Source organism: Electrona antarctica (assembly GCF_951216825.1).
Source record: "Electrona antarctica genome assembly, chromosome: 16".
NCBI lineage: Eukaryota > Metazoa > Chordata > Actinopteri > Myctophiformes > Myctophidae > Electrona > Electrona antarctica.
In genome coordinates this window covers 41,707,605-41,720,795 of record NC_136797.1, presented here as the reverse complement: position 1 = coordinate 41,720,795, position 13,191 = coordinate 41,707,605, and the positions used below count along the sequence as shown (strand labels likewise).

General features: G+C 43.1%; 1 protein-coding gene and 1 pseudogene across 6 annotated transcripts in view; one reads left to right on the top strand and one right to left on the bottom strand.

Moving 5' to 3' along the window:
* Nucleotides 1-1,138: 1,138 nt before the first annotated feature.
* On the bottom strand, nt 1,139-2,232 carry LOC306939494 (G-protein coupled receptor 182-like; annotated as a pseudogene). Its single transcript has one exon. The product of its transcript is annotated as a G-protein coupled receptor 182-like (transcript).
* Nucleotides 2,233-4,982: 2,750 nt separating this feature from the next.
* add1 (adducin 1 (alpha)) overlaps nt 4,983-13,191 on the top strand; it is a 46,441-nt gene continuing 38,232 nt past the window's right edge. For all 5 annotated transcript variants that reach the window (XM_079524959.1, XM_079524952.1, XM_079524954.1 and 2 more), the window contains exon 1: nt 4,983-5,120. The gene's annotated coding sequence lies outside the window, so the exon portion shown is untranslated. The remainder of the gene's footprint in view (nt 5,121-13,191) is intronic.

Here is a 13,191-nt window from a genome sequence, read left to right as displayed (position 1 = left end):
TGCAGCGTTGTCCCTTATTGTATTTAATACTCCTATTTTCCCACAAATGTAGACATATGTGTTATAAACCACCCAGACAAATTTGAATGATTAAAAACAAAATAATTATGAAACACAATGGCCAAGTTCACATATACCATTCAGTTTCAAAATCATATAAAACGGTATTTATTCTAGCTCAGAATCAACTTTATTGTCACAGGTTTACATGTGAAATCAAGTTTTCTTTCATGCGCACCATCATTTGTAGTGTTTTGTGAGGAGGGAGGAGGATCGAGATCAGATAAGAATAAGTGCACAGAATATATCTAGAAACAGGTCAAATAATCATAACATACTATACATAATATACAAATAGTAGCCGGTAGGTATTACATGTTCAAAACAATAGCATCATTGCAGATGTGTACATAATCGTGCCACCATGAGACGAGATTAAAAGTAGCAGCAGGTGTAGTGTTCGTAAGGTGCAGTTCACCAGACCAGAACCGGTAGGGGACATATGGACATGGGTCTTCATGCAACAAGGAAAGGTAAATCCACATAAAGTAGTCCACACACATCAACGGAAGGTTTGAATTTGCAGTATGACCTTTGACCTCCCTAAACCCAGGCATGGACACTAACTGCACTCTTTTCCCCTCTTCTTATCACCAAGTCCACATTGTTAGAGGTGGAAAGAAACTCACCCTGGCAGGCTGAAATGGAAGTCACAGGATCAGCTTGGACTTCCTGACAAAGCAACAAGAAGCGAGATAGTGTGCTGCAAGTACAGCAAATTACAGTAGGCTATGTTACTTACATTTCCTAGGTAAAATTGATAACAGGTTATTTTATTGCATGATACAGCCAGCATGCCACAGCAGCATTATGATTTGATTTATGAGTTTTACCTGTTCACTGATTATATTGTATGATAAAAAATAATAAGCAATATTTCCACATTTGCAAATGGATAAATAGTTTAAACTAAAGGATTGGTCTGATCTTGCACTGGCCCGACAGCAGATCTGTTTACATAAATTAATTTTTTATCATAATTAATTTCCATAAGATTCTTGAAGTCTCAGTGAGTTCCTGTGGGGGGGGGGGGGGGACACATAATTAAGCCCATTCTACCAATAAATCACTAGATTTTTCACGATTCAACATCCGAGTGACTGGTACTCATGTCGCTTATCTGCTTCCTGGCCTCTTTGCCCCCTGTGTCAGCCGTGTTAGGCTGAACCTGAACCTGAACCTCAGCCGCCTCTCTGGGTAGGTAGTTCCCCACGGTATTGATCAGGTTTTTGCGGAAACTCCTGCTGAGAAAGTTGTAGAGAATGGGGTTGGCAATGCAGTGGAAGAGTGTCAGGCATATCATTACATTGTATAAGAAGGTGAACACATCAAACGTATTACAGCTAAAATCCTGTAACTTGGGACTTGTGTATTCTATGAGTAACAGCGTATTCAGCAGGTGGTATGGCAGCCAGCACACCATGAACACCAGTGAGTAAACGTGCACCAGCCACACATCTCGTCGGCCCTGCACATCCGGAGCCGTGCGAACCGTGCGAGCTATGAGGATGTTGAAGGTGATGATGACGGCCGCAGGGCCCAGGAACTGGAACACCAGCCAGACTATATCAGTCACAACGTACCAATCTATGTAATAGTGCTCAGGAACCAAATAACAGCCCGGTTCGCCCCATAACTTCGTGACTTGCACATGAACGTTCTCCAACAGTGCCAGGACGAAGGATAGCAGCCACAGGCCTCCGCAGAGCAACCAGTGGCGCCGGCCCACCACAGGGAAGCAGGTGGCAGATGAAGGCCTGGTCAGGGATAAGTAACGCTCCACGGTCATGAAGGCCAGGAAGAAGCAGCTGCTGTAGGAGCTGACCCCGTAGATGAGGTTGGTGGCCTTGCAGAGGAAGTTGCCCCATAGCCAGACTTCGTTCACGGTCACCTCCATCATGAAGAAGGGCAAGATCATGATCACCATGAGGTCCGACAGGCTCATGTTGATGATGCAGAAGAGGACCCCGTTGGCCGAGTGGCGCCGGCGGCCCGGCGCCAGTTGACCCAGACGACTACAGCGTTCTCCAACAGGCCAACCATGAAGATGAACAGGTAGAGGAGGAAGAGTACCATGCGCCGGCCATCCGTGTCAAGGTCGAGGGTGCACTCGTTGTCCCACCACGGCGTGTCGTTGTGGAAGGAATGGTTGCTGTTGTCTTCAAGCGACATGGTCTGGGGTTAAAAGCAGAGAGGACGCTCTAAATTGTTTCAATGCTGTTTTCTGGGCGGTTAATCTGATTATGTTTTCAAACAATACATAAGAAAATTACAGCACAAAAGGATGATTTGAGCAGACATGCTATGAGGAAATGAGAGCAGTGGTTACACTTTTTGGTCTATCAACAATCCAGATAAATGGTAAATGGTAAATGGTGCATTTATATAGCGCCTTAATCCAAGGCGCTTTACATAGATTGTGCATCAATTCACCCATTCACACACACATTCATACACCGATGGCGGCGGAAACCATGCAAGGCACTAGCCAGCACATCAGGAGCAATTTGGGGTTCAGTGTCTTGCTCAAGGACACTTCGACACTAACTCTGGGGGAGCCCGGGTTCGAACAGGCGACCTTGCAGTTGCCATCCAGCCACTCTACCCCTGAGCCACCGCCGCTCATATCCAACACATTTGTATTATCTGGATGAAAGAGGGTGCAACACACAGTAAGACACAATCAAGTACCAGGACTGAAATGATCCCTTCCACGATGAAAATAGTGAAAATACACACATTTTTTATGTCGTAATTACTTAGAGAAGTGAAACCACATCAACTGAATGTAAGGCAGCATATTGGTCATATTACCTTCCTTGATATGTTGGTCTGTGTCTACTGGAATGGATCAATGGTGAAGAGGGTTAGGGTTCAATATTGAGGCCTAATTGTCTTGGACTGAGCAGCTTGGTGTCTGTATCAATCACAAGACAACTCTACCAACTCTGCTCTCCCCTCCCATCACACGCACGCACGCACGCACGCACACACGCACGCACGCACGCACGCACGCACACACGCACACACACACACACACACACACGTGACACGTGTGATCTAACAGGACATAGCTTTTTTATAGCTTTTGTTTTGTTTTTTTGTTTTTTGTAACCCATGTTTCATGCTGTGCCAATTGCCTAAGCTGTCATCATCAGATTTTCAGTGCTCCACATGGTATTCTACACTTCTCGCTTCCAGAGGTGTGTGACCTTTGACCTCTCTAAGCCCAGGTATGGACAGATACCTGAACTCTTGTCCCTTTTATCCCTCTTCTTATCACCAAATCCACATTGTTGGAGTTGGAAAGAAACTCCCCCTGGCAGGCTGAAATGGAAGTCACAGGATTCCTCACAAAGTACTTCCTCACAAAGTAACAAAAAGCGAGATAGTGTACTGTCTGCAACTACAGCAAATTATTACTTACATTTCCTAGTTAAAGAATTTGATAACATTGAGGTTATTTTATTGCATGATACAGCAAGTGTTACACAGCAGCATTAAGAACCAGAACATGTAATGCTTTAAGGTTAGGTTATCCAGTGATTATTGTCAAAAAAGAATAATAATCCAACTCCAATTTCCATTGCATTTCAATGTTTTAAGTAGTAGTAAACGTATGCTTTCATTTCCACTGGTCTTTATCTAGAGAAAGTCTTGGAAGTGTATTTTTGCATAGATGTGACAGAAGCCCATTCTACCAATAAATCACCAGCTTTCTTATGTCGCTTATCCTCTGCTAGCTGCTTCCCAGCATCTTTTCCCTCAGTAGTGAGCGACGGGCAGAGTAAATAAGGTAGGAAGCCTGTAGCCTGGCATGGCTAAAACATTGCCAGAGCAAATTATTTCATTCTGGCAGGTTTGTCGGATTTCTAGGAAGTCTGCACACCAAGCCTCGCTAACGAAGCAGGGCATTTAATTTACCCATGCAACCACATTGATAATTTGTTATTAGCCTGGGTGTACCCCTCTCCCCTCGCCAGATTTGCAATCGCCAGAGTGATGAATCTGGGGTTCACGAGGCTACATTGATATATGACTTCTAGACCGATTCTGAAACGTGCTTTGAAAGTGTGTTGTATTAAAAGACTCTGATTTCCAGAGTTATTTTCATTTGTCAGACATTTCTGGGTTCATAGGTTCATATGGTATTTCACAACAAGGGAGAAAATGGGGAAAGAAAACATGCGACTGACTGCAGAACAGTTGACAGATAAAGAAGCTGTGTGTTGCCTTTGGTGCAGTCTATCTGACATGACGCCACCGGAGTGACGATAACTAACGTCATGACACAGGTCACTGTCACAGGGACAGAACATTTTGTGTTGGCTGCGAATAGCCTGGGATTCACATCAGCTGCATGCATGTTGGAATCTGTCCTATTTCAGACTCAGTCCACTCCCTCACTATCCATCCTGCTAGATTTCCATTGTTTAAAGGCGGTCAATTCTCGCCTTTCCTAGAGCAGCAGGAAGGAATTGTCAGCAGAATTACACATTCTGGAAAAGTTTATACAAAACCAGTCCCTGATCCAGGCCACCATGTTCTGGCACATAGCTCCAGGCAGTAGCCTAACTCAAATAGGTCTACATATATCTGACAGAGCAACTTTCACTTGTAGGCCTACTGTAATATTTAGCCTCAGAGACCGCAGGCGTTTTGTTAATATTTGTAAGTAATATTTGACTAGGAGCATCCATCCAGGACCATACTTTGAGTGACTCACTCAAGTAGGTCTGCTGGCCTGGTGTTGAGTACTTTTTTTCCTCCCACCCATAAGCTCCCACTAGAAAGGCTGGTTTCTATTTACTGATCAGTGCTCAGATCCGGTCTGTTGCCCTGCCTACTGTATCCGGCGGTATCCGGTCACAGGACGTTTCCGTACGTATGATCCGTTCTAGACAGGATCTGATCCCAGTTTAGCCGCACCCAGCAGAGGGGCGGAGCCAATTTGAGAAGAGAGGAGAATCGCCTTTGAAAACAGCCAGGCAGGGAGGGCGGCCAGGGCCTTTTACACCATATAAAAAACACTCTAGATATTTATTAACAACAAAGAGAGGGTAAGTAATAATATAACATCGTACTTTACATTTCGGAATGTCATTGGTGTGCGCACATAAACGTACAAATGTAGTTCCTGTATCGCTCTTTGGTCTTTGCAGCAGCAGCAGCAGCAGCAGCAGTAGTAGCTGTAGTAGTAGTAGTACCACCAGTAATGCTAAATGCGTCGCCACTCGCCACAGTGTTGCCATCATAATCAATGGAGCCCGCAGCAGAGGGGCGTGTGCCGCATAATGTTTTCATTCGTTACAGTTATTAATACTTAACTGCAGATGCATTCATTGGATGTGAAACGGTCTGTCTGACTGGTGTATACCTGCAGTTTAAAGTGACGTTGGCTAGCTAGTGCGGATGATGCGTTCATAATATTAATCTCTGGACTCGTAGGTTGGTTTGCAAACGCAATGTAAGCCTAGACTCAAATTCATCCCAAGAAAACTCACACAGAGACTTAACTGAAATGTTTCTGTTTTATCCCTAATCCGCCTAGTTTGTTTTGAAACTAAAACGACGGGGTCGAGTCGATTATAAAACTTGTTTTGACCGTCGTGTGGACTGGATACTGGAGTTGTTGGATGGCTGTGTGTCCAAACCGTGCTAAGCCTGGGAGCCTCCCCGTTTCATTTCACCTTAACGGCATATTATGAAACAAAAGAACAGAGCACCAAATCAGTCGGAATCTGCTTTGATCTTCTATTCTGTTTCGACTCTGGAACTCCTGTAAGGTGATTATTATTTTTAGTTTGTTTGTTATTGGCCGTAATAACTCACTTGTAATTACACAAGACGAACCCCGGGGAGTGGGAAGGAGATCAGACAAGAAAACAAGAAACCAAAAAATACATATTTACACATAGTAGTACCTGAGATAAGATATGATATAAAGGCGTGGTGTGAGCAATGAGTATAGCAGCAGATTTATACTGTTCATGATATCAAGAAGTAGAGACGCATGTCCACAGAGGGACACAAATATCTGAATTGATAAAATACATTAATTATTACAGTCTTAACGTCCAAAAGGTTGGCACACACTCCCACTTTAGAGAACCAGCTTTAGCATTTGCCTCCAAGTCTGGTATAGTTTGCTGTTGATTTTTAGGTCTGTACTGGACATCGCTAAACTGTACAGTTGCTCACGTTTGCAAATTATGTCTCCAGTAAAGTCCCAGCCCCCTCACTGTATACGCAAGGGTTAGTCCTGTTTGTGACTGAGTGAAACCCAGCTGGCGGTGTATCTGTGTTTATGTGTGCGTTTTATGGCTACTAACTCCTCCCTGGATTTCATGATTCTGTTCCATCTGACTCTTACACACACACACACACACAGTCTCACACACACACACACACACACACACACACACACACACACACACACACACACACACACACACACACACACACACACACACACACACACACACTGCCACTACACACACACACTGACACTACACACATTACGTATGTCTTGTTTGTTTTACTCCTACTCCACACACCCACACCCCTGACCGGCCGCAGTGCAGATGAAAATGTGTTCCTCATTTCAAGTCCCATTTGTCTTTCTCATTTTGTAATTTTCCCTTGTTGATCTCCTCCTCCCTATATGCGGCCTATGGGATTTCACTTTTTAACAGCTGGAGAGGTTCAGAGACTGTTCATTTAGCCTTGGAAACGGTCTTTCCTGAACCTTTACACACACACACACACACACACACACACACACACACACACACACACACACACACACACACACACACACACACACACACACACACACACACACACACCATGCAGGGTAGAGAGAGGGGCGTACGTGATTTTCTCATTCTTAACGTGACTGACTGGTGTCTACATTTAGCATGCACTTGTGCTGCAGAACATGTGTGCAAATGACAAGAAATGTGACACTCAAAGACATTTTTCAGCAAAGACATTAGGCTGGGGACACTACTGTACAGTCACAGTGTACACTACAGTGTACTGTACAGGGCAGGCAGGGGACAGGGAGGGGTTTGTCGTTTCAGACAGTGATCTACCACTGCTTTCTCACACATGACAACATGGGACAGTCAGATAAAGCTAGGGGGCCATGGTGGCCCCCTCATGTACTGCTAGGCTACTGTCCCCACACTAACATAACACCTTGATGACTGTGTTAAGTGGCTAATCATGTGGATAACGCAGGCTTCGTGGGAAAGGTCACTTAGTATAGAGCAAGAGAAGAAACTATTGATTGCTTTCTTAATAGTGTGTGTGTGCGTGTGTGCGCGCGTGCATGCAAGGCTAATCATCTCGCACATTACAGGATCAGGCAGAGTTTCGGGGGAATCGCTAACATTAATTAATCAAATTAACGGTTGTAGCCCTATTGGACATACATAGGAAGACTTTTTTATCTGTGTATTGTGTGTAGGCTTAGGCTATATTCAATACACAAGCCTAGAAATAAAATTTCGGACACACAAAATCCCACATAATAATGGACTGTCCCTCCACCTTGCGTGCAAAGCTAAAGTGGCGAACACATTGTAGGATTGATACTAGAAGATCATCAGCACTCTAAATGTGAAGCATTTACATTACATTTTAGTTTGTGATGGTCGCTGTCGCTAAATGGTTGACAAGTGAAAAGTGTGTTCAAGGTCGCATTCACACCAGCATGCTCCGCGATTAAAATTAATCCTGCTGCATATTGTCTGAAAGTGTGCTTCGTTTGGCAGCTGAGAAGGCACATTCGAATACTTCTACTTTGCCAAAAGACGGGGGTTTCACCTCGCTTCTAAGCGCACTTGACTTCGATTCACTGCAGGTGTGAATGCAATCCGCAGCAAATAAAGGAAATGAAGCAAACAATGTGGCGTATGAATGAGGAGTAAACAGTTGGAGATGGAGAAGGCATATTTTATTTTACGCAGCGCAAAGATGTCCCGTTACCGTGGATAGATGTGGTCAAATAAGGAGACTGATGCTATTTCCAGACGAGGACGTATTCTGCGTTACCCGGGCAAGTATTTAGCCGATCTGCCCTTTCTGCCACACGGACACTGCGTTTTTGGGGACTTAACCGGCTAATTTTGAAACCACCTTCCAGAGTGGGAAAGTTTGGAGACACGACTTTGTCGTCTCCGTGTGTGTATAGCGAATGTCGCCTATATTTGCTGAAACGGTGATGTCATAGTCCCCTCGCCTCCTCCAAACTAACCAGAGTTAATGGTTTATTTCACCATAACCACTTACATAAGTATCATAGCTATTTTATATATATATCTTTATAACAGCAGCATGGACTCACCTGTCAAAGTGCTTCATCTTCTTGGGTGGAAATTAAACATGCTTCAACTTGCTCTCTAAATTATATTCTTTGCAAGCAAGCAGCCAAAATGTCACGGCGGGCAAAGCCTTTGTGTAACTTCAAACCGGCTTTGCATTGAGAGACCCCAGGTAGGATAAACCAACGTTTACTGTCCATATTCCTCGATAAACGGCCTGTATAGTAGCCTATGTGCAATTTCTCTTGTTAAACTTCAGATTAGGCAAAATGTTTAGCGCTGTGCAGGCAGCAGGTGGAATCTATTAACGAGCAATTATCTGACATTCAGAAGTGTTGTGCCCCGAATATAATCTCCAAAGTCACAATGCAATGCAATTCACAATGCATCATGCCGGCCCTCGTTGTGAGCTTTAAGATCTGCAACCTATGAATCTCATGCTTATGTATACTTTGTAGCCTATACTTCTTGCAGAAGAGGGTAGTTAGTAGGCCTATGTAAAATCATTAAAATTGAGTAATGAAAAGAAAGAAAAACATCAGCTATAGTGCATTCACATGCATTTTACCTACTACAGTTTTTTTTCCTTTTTTTTTGGTGGCCATCTACAGGCCGGGCATGTGTACTACAGCTTTCTCTGGAATTCGGGGAGGTTTACCGGTCTCGTGTATACGCCATGTATAATTAACATAACCGCAATGTAGACGCTACAAACTTTAATATCGTTTACAAACTTGCGCGGCTACAGCCCGAGCCGCCCTCGTCTGTACAGGGTATGAATGAAGCCCTCATCGAAATATGGTCAGACGAGCACATTTATCAATTTCTTAAGGAAACACATAAAACACTGCAGTGTACAGAATCGTCTGTCTGTTTGTCTTTGCGTAAATATGGATGGCTGTCACTGTGTGTGGAGATCCGAGTGGAGACTCATCTCGTTTAAATTAAATATAAATACTTCAAAACAAACACATGTTTAGCTCAGTATGATAGCTAACATGGCATAATAATTTTATATGATGATCGGATGGGAGTAAAGATTGTAAACTTCGAATTATTTTGCACTCCCGTCTCCACTGTGCCTCGGCCATGTGCCCAAAAGAAAAGCATATAGCTTCTTTCTAATTTCTCATAGTTGTTTTGATACAGTAGCTGGCTTTTGTGTCGTGTGGATATTTATGTCATCATATCGTACAAAACTTGATTAACAGGTCTATCGTTGAAGGAAGATGCAAAGCATACTGGCTGCACACTACAGATCAGCTCAAATGCTGACTGTCCTGTAGTAGATGGTTTATGTTTGACAAAAGAAATTGAACATTTAATTGAAAATCTTTTGCCTGTGATGACATAAATAGAAAGTTATTCAGTAATTTTTCTTAGGTTTGTGACTGTTTGTGACCATCAGTTGATGCTTCATATGAATAAAATCGCCCAGCTGATTTTTATTTATTTTTTATTCTTGGAACACAGTTCTTATATATAAAAAAAATAACTGTGACCCAGAGGGCAGCAGTGAAGTCCGGCCTAGCAGGGAGTCCAGGGACTGACCTGGACGCCTACAATAGGCCTAACCGGGCACAAATGACATATCGTAGTTATTCATGTACAGTGTATTTCTAGTTAATATGTGTTTCTGTGCAATAGTTAGGAATATATGTACAGATAATTAACAGCAAAGTTAATGGGCAATGTCCCATACCCAACATCCTGCTCCGAGTCTTGATTGATTTAGCCTCACTAGGACATGGGGGAACTGCCACAGGCCAACACGAGGAAGTTCCATAAAAGAACAGTGAAAGTTTGGGCTAGGGTGCTTTTTTCCCTCTCACCATAATAAACCTTTTATTGGCATGCATACACTTGACTAGCATATTTTTGGACGAAACTAAATGGATAAAGTTTTTCAGTAGCGCTGTTTCAGCTCAGTCAAGTTGAAAAGAACTCGAGCACAGCTTCCGTCTCTCGACAGCGAGGCAGAATGTGTACTAAGATTTCTTGGCACAGCCACGGACTAGGCAGAGAAAATTTAATACGAGGCTGATTTGGGTATTACTCCACCCCTTTCTGTACAACTTATTTCTCCCTCCTTCCTTCAATCTCTCTCCATTTTTTCATCATTGCCTCATAACGGCCCCTCCCATAGGGTCTCGTTGGAGAATGGAAACAGTTGTGAAGTTTGTGAACTGTCTTAACAGAAAGTGAAAAATTCTCTTATTAACCAAGGTGCTACTTTTCCAAAAAAAAAAGATCTACAAGCTCCTAATGCATCAAGATTCACAGATGTCAGGAAACACGACAGCACAACATTGATTTGTATGATTAGGTCTACCCATATTGTTTTCTCTTTAGTTTGTATCAAGAAGGCACGTGCTAGTGTGGGGAGAAAAGCATTGTATTTTGTTTTATAATGGAGACGGCCCTATTTTCTATTTTCCTATGGGTCTGTCAAGCTGCCTCAGTGCCTCACTAACTACCACAGGGGTTCTCAACGTTTTTGGCCGGGGACCCCCGAAAATGCTTTGGCAACGTCTCGGGACCCCCGCCCCGCCCCCTCCCGACCCCCAATATAAATTGACTGCTACAATAACCTTAAACCATTTTGGGCGGGAACCCCTTTTGGTGTTTTAAGCATTGTTATAATTTAGCTATTGAAAAATAGCAGATCTACAAGCTCATAGCGCGCCACCGAGTGGCGCGCTACAAGCTTGTAGGTCTGCTATTTTTGAAAAATCGTGAAAATAAATAAATAAAATAAAATAATTTGGGGACCCCCCTAAAATAATTTGGCGACCCCCCGAGGGGTCGCGACCCACGGGTTGAGAACCCCTGAACTACCACACTGGTGTCCGAATGCAATTCTGTACTGTTGAGCTGCCATAGTCCAATTTTAGCCTATCTGTTTCACAACTCAACTAAACACAAGTTAACACAATTTAATAAGATACTGCCTATAACATACAGTACAAGCACATTTTCCTTTTCCTTTGTGATTTATAAAATATTGTGAATAGCAGTTACACTCTTTGATAAGTGTGTTATTTAACCTCATGAACCCTAACATCCCTACTCTGGGGCAAACACTGGTCAAAAATAGCTCGTCTACAATCTGAAACTGGCTTGGGTTTGAGAGAATGTTCTTTCCTAGCAGCATTTGTTTGTCTCTCTGAGTAACACCTGTAACACTGTGATTAGAGGAGAGCAGTCTCTCAAGCCAGACCACTATTCCATACAATCCTCAAAATGCTACAGTGTCTAAAACTACGCCCTCTGAACACCACAAACGGAAGCTGTAATCTTTTTGCGGGATCTCCATGCTAGTATTAAAGTATTAGTTGAATTTGCATTCAAAGGTTGCATCATTTGGTTGGAAATGTTTCTGTTGATCCTTGTCAGACCCACCTCATAGTATATGCCACCTATGCCACATGGTCAGCTGTTGGTTTCCTAAACTCTCTGTGTCTGCGATCCAAAAATAATTGGTAATTTGTCAGTGAAAGCCTTGTAAAGCTGCACATCACATCACATGCAATGTGATGTGATGTGCCGCTAACGGCTGTGTTGTTACATAAAGTACATCTGAGGTATATCCCAGTTTCCATGGTGATGTATTTGGCTTCCATAGAGAGTTGTGTGTCTGAGAAGGATCATGGCCACAGTTATCTGTGGCCCTGCAGCTACATTCACGAAGAGAGATCAGTGCCTGGCATTTCTTTATTGCCCACTAGCGATAAACATCTTACATTAGACTAATTATGGTGGTTATGCCACAGTATGACAATGGAGTAGAGTGGTGTGACTGGAATGGTTCTTCTATACGGGCCGCCAGCTGGGCTGAATTAACCTGCAGAGTACCAGAAAATGTGTTTTACATAAACAAAAGGTCTGAGAGGACGGAGGAAGAAAGGTATCTTGGTTATGCTTTGTTATTCTGTAGATTCATAATAGTTAATAATACACAGCATGGTATCAAGTTGATAATGCTGGGACATGGCAGCAGACCTGCTGGGCTGAAGAGGCACAGTCTCTTCTTTTTCAGTCTGCGATTCTTGATTATTAGATATTGCAGGGGTTCTCAACCCGTGGGTCGCGACCCCTCGGGGGGTCGCCAAATTATTTTAGGGGGTCCCCAAATTATTTTCAAAAAAAAAAAAAGATTTATTTTTAAATTTTATTTTCACTTTTTTTCAAATAGCAGACCTACAAGCTCATAGTGGCGCGCTATGAGCTTGTAGATCTGCTATTTTTCAATAGCTAAATTATAACAATGCTTAAAACACCAAAAGGGGTTCCCGCCCAAAATGGTTTAAGGTTATTGTAGCAGTCAATTTATATTGAGGGTCGGGAGGGGGCGGGGGTCCCGAGACATTGCCAAAGCATTTCCGGGGGTCCCCGGCCAAAAACGTTGAGAACCCCTGAGCTATTGCATTGAGTGAAGCAAAATATTGGAATAACCTCAACCAAGGCGACGTATAGGATCATGTTACACAGTAGCTTAGTTTTTTCCTGCAGTGCTCTATAGCTGAGAGACTGATGGATTGTGGGTAAGGCAGCCGGGGTGGGGATGAAATCAACCTAAGATAGATTTAGTTTGAACCCTTTCACTGTTATTCTCACTCACATTCCACTCCCAAATAATAAGTACCCTTATGATGAATGCACTTTGGCTATGCATCTTAAATGCAGTACAATTACAGCAGGTGAATGTGCCTTGGCTGAGTTACTGTAGATATTTAGGTTTACAGTTTTCACTTGCCAGGCAGATGACTTCTGTCGATTTTTACGAAGAAACTGTTGTTGG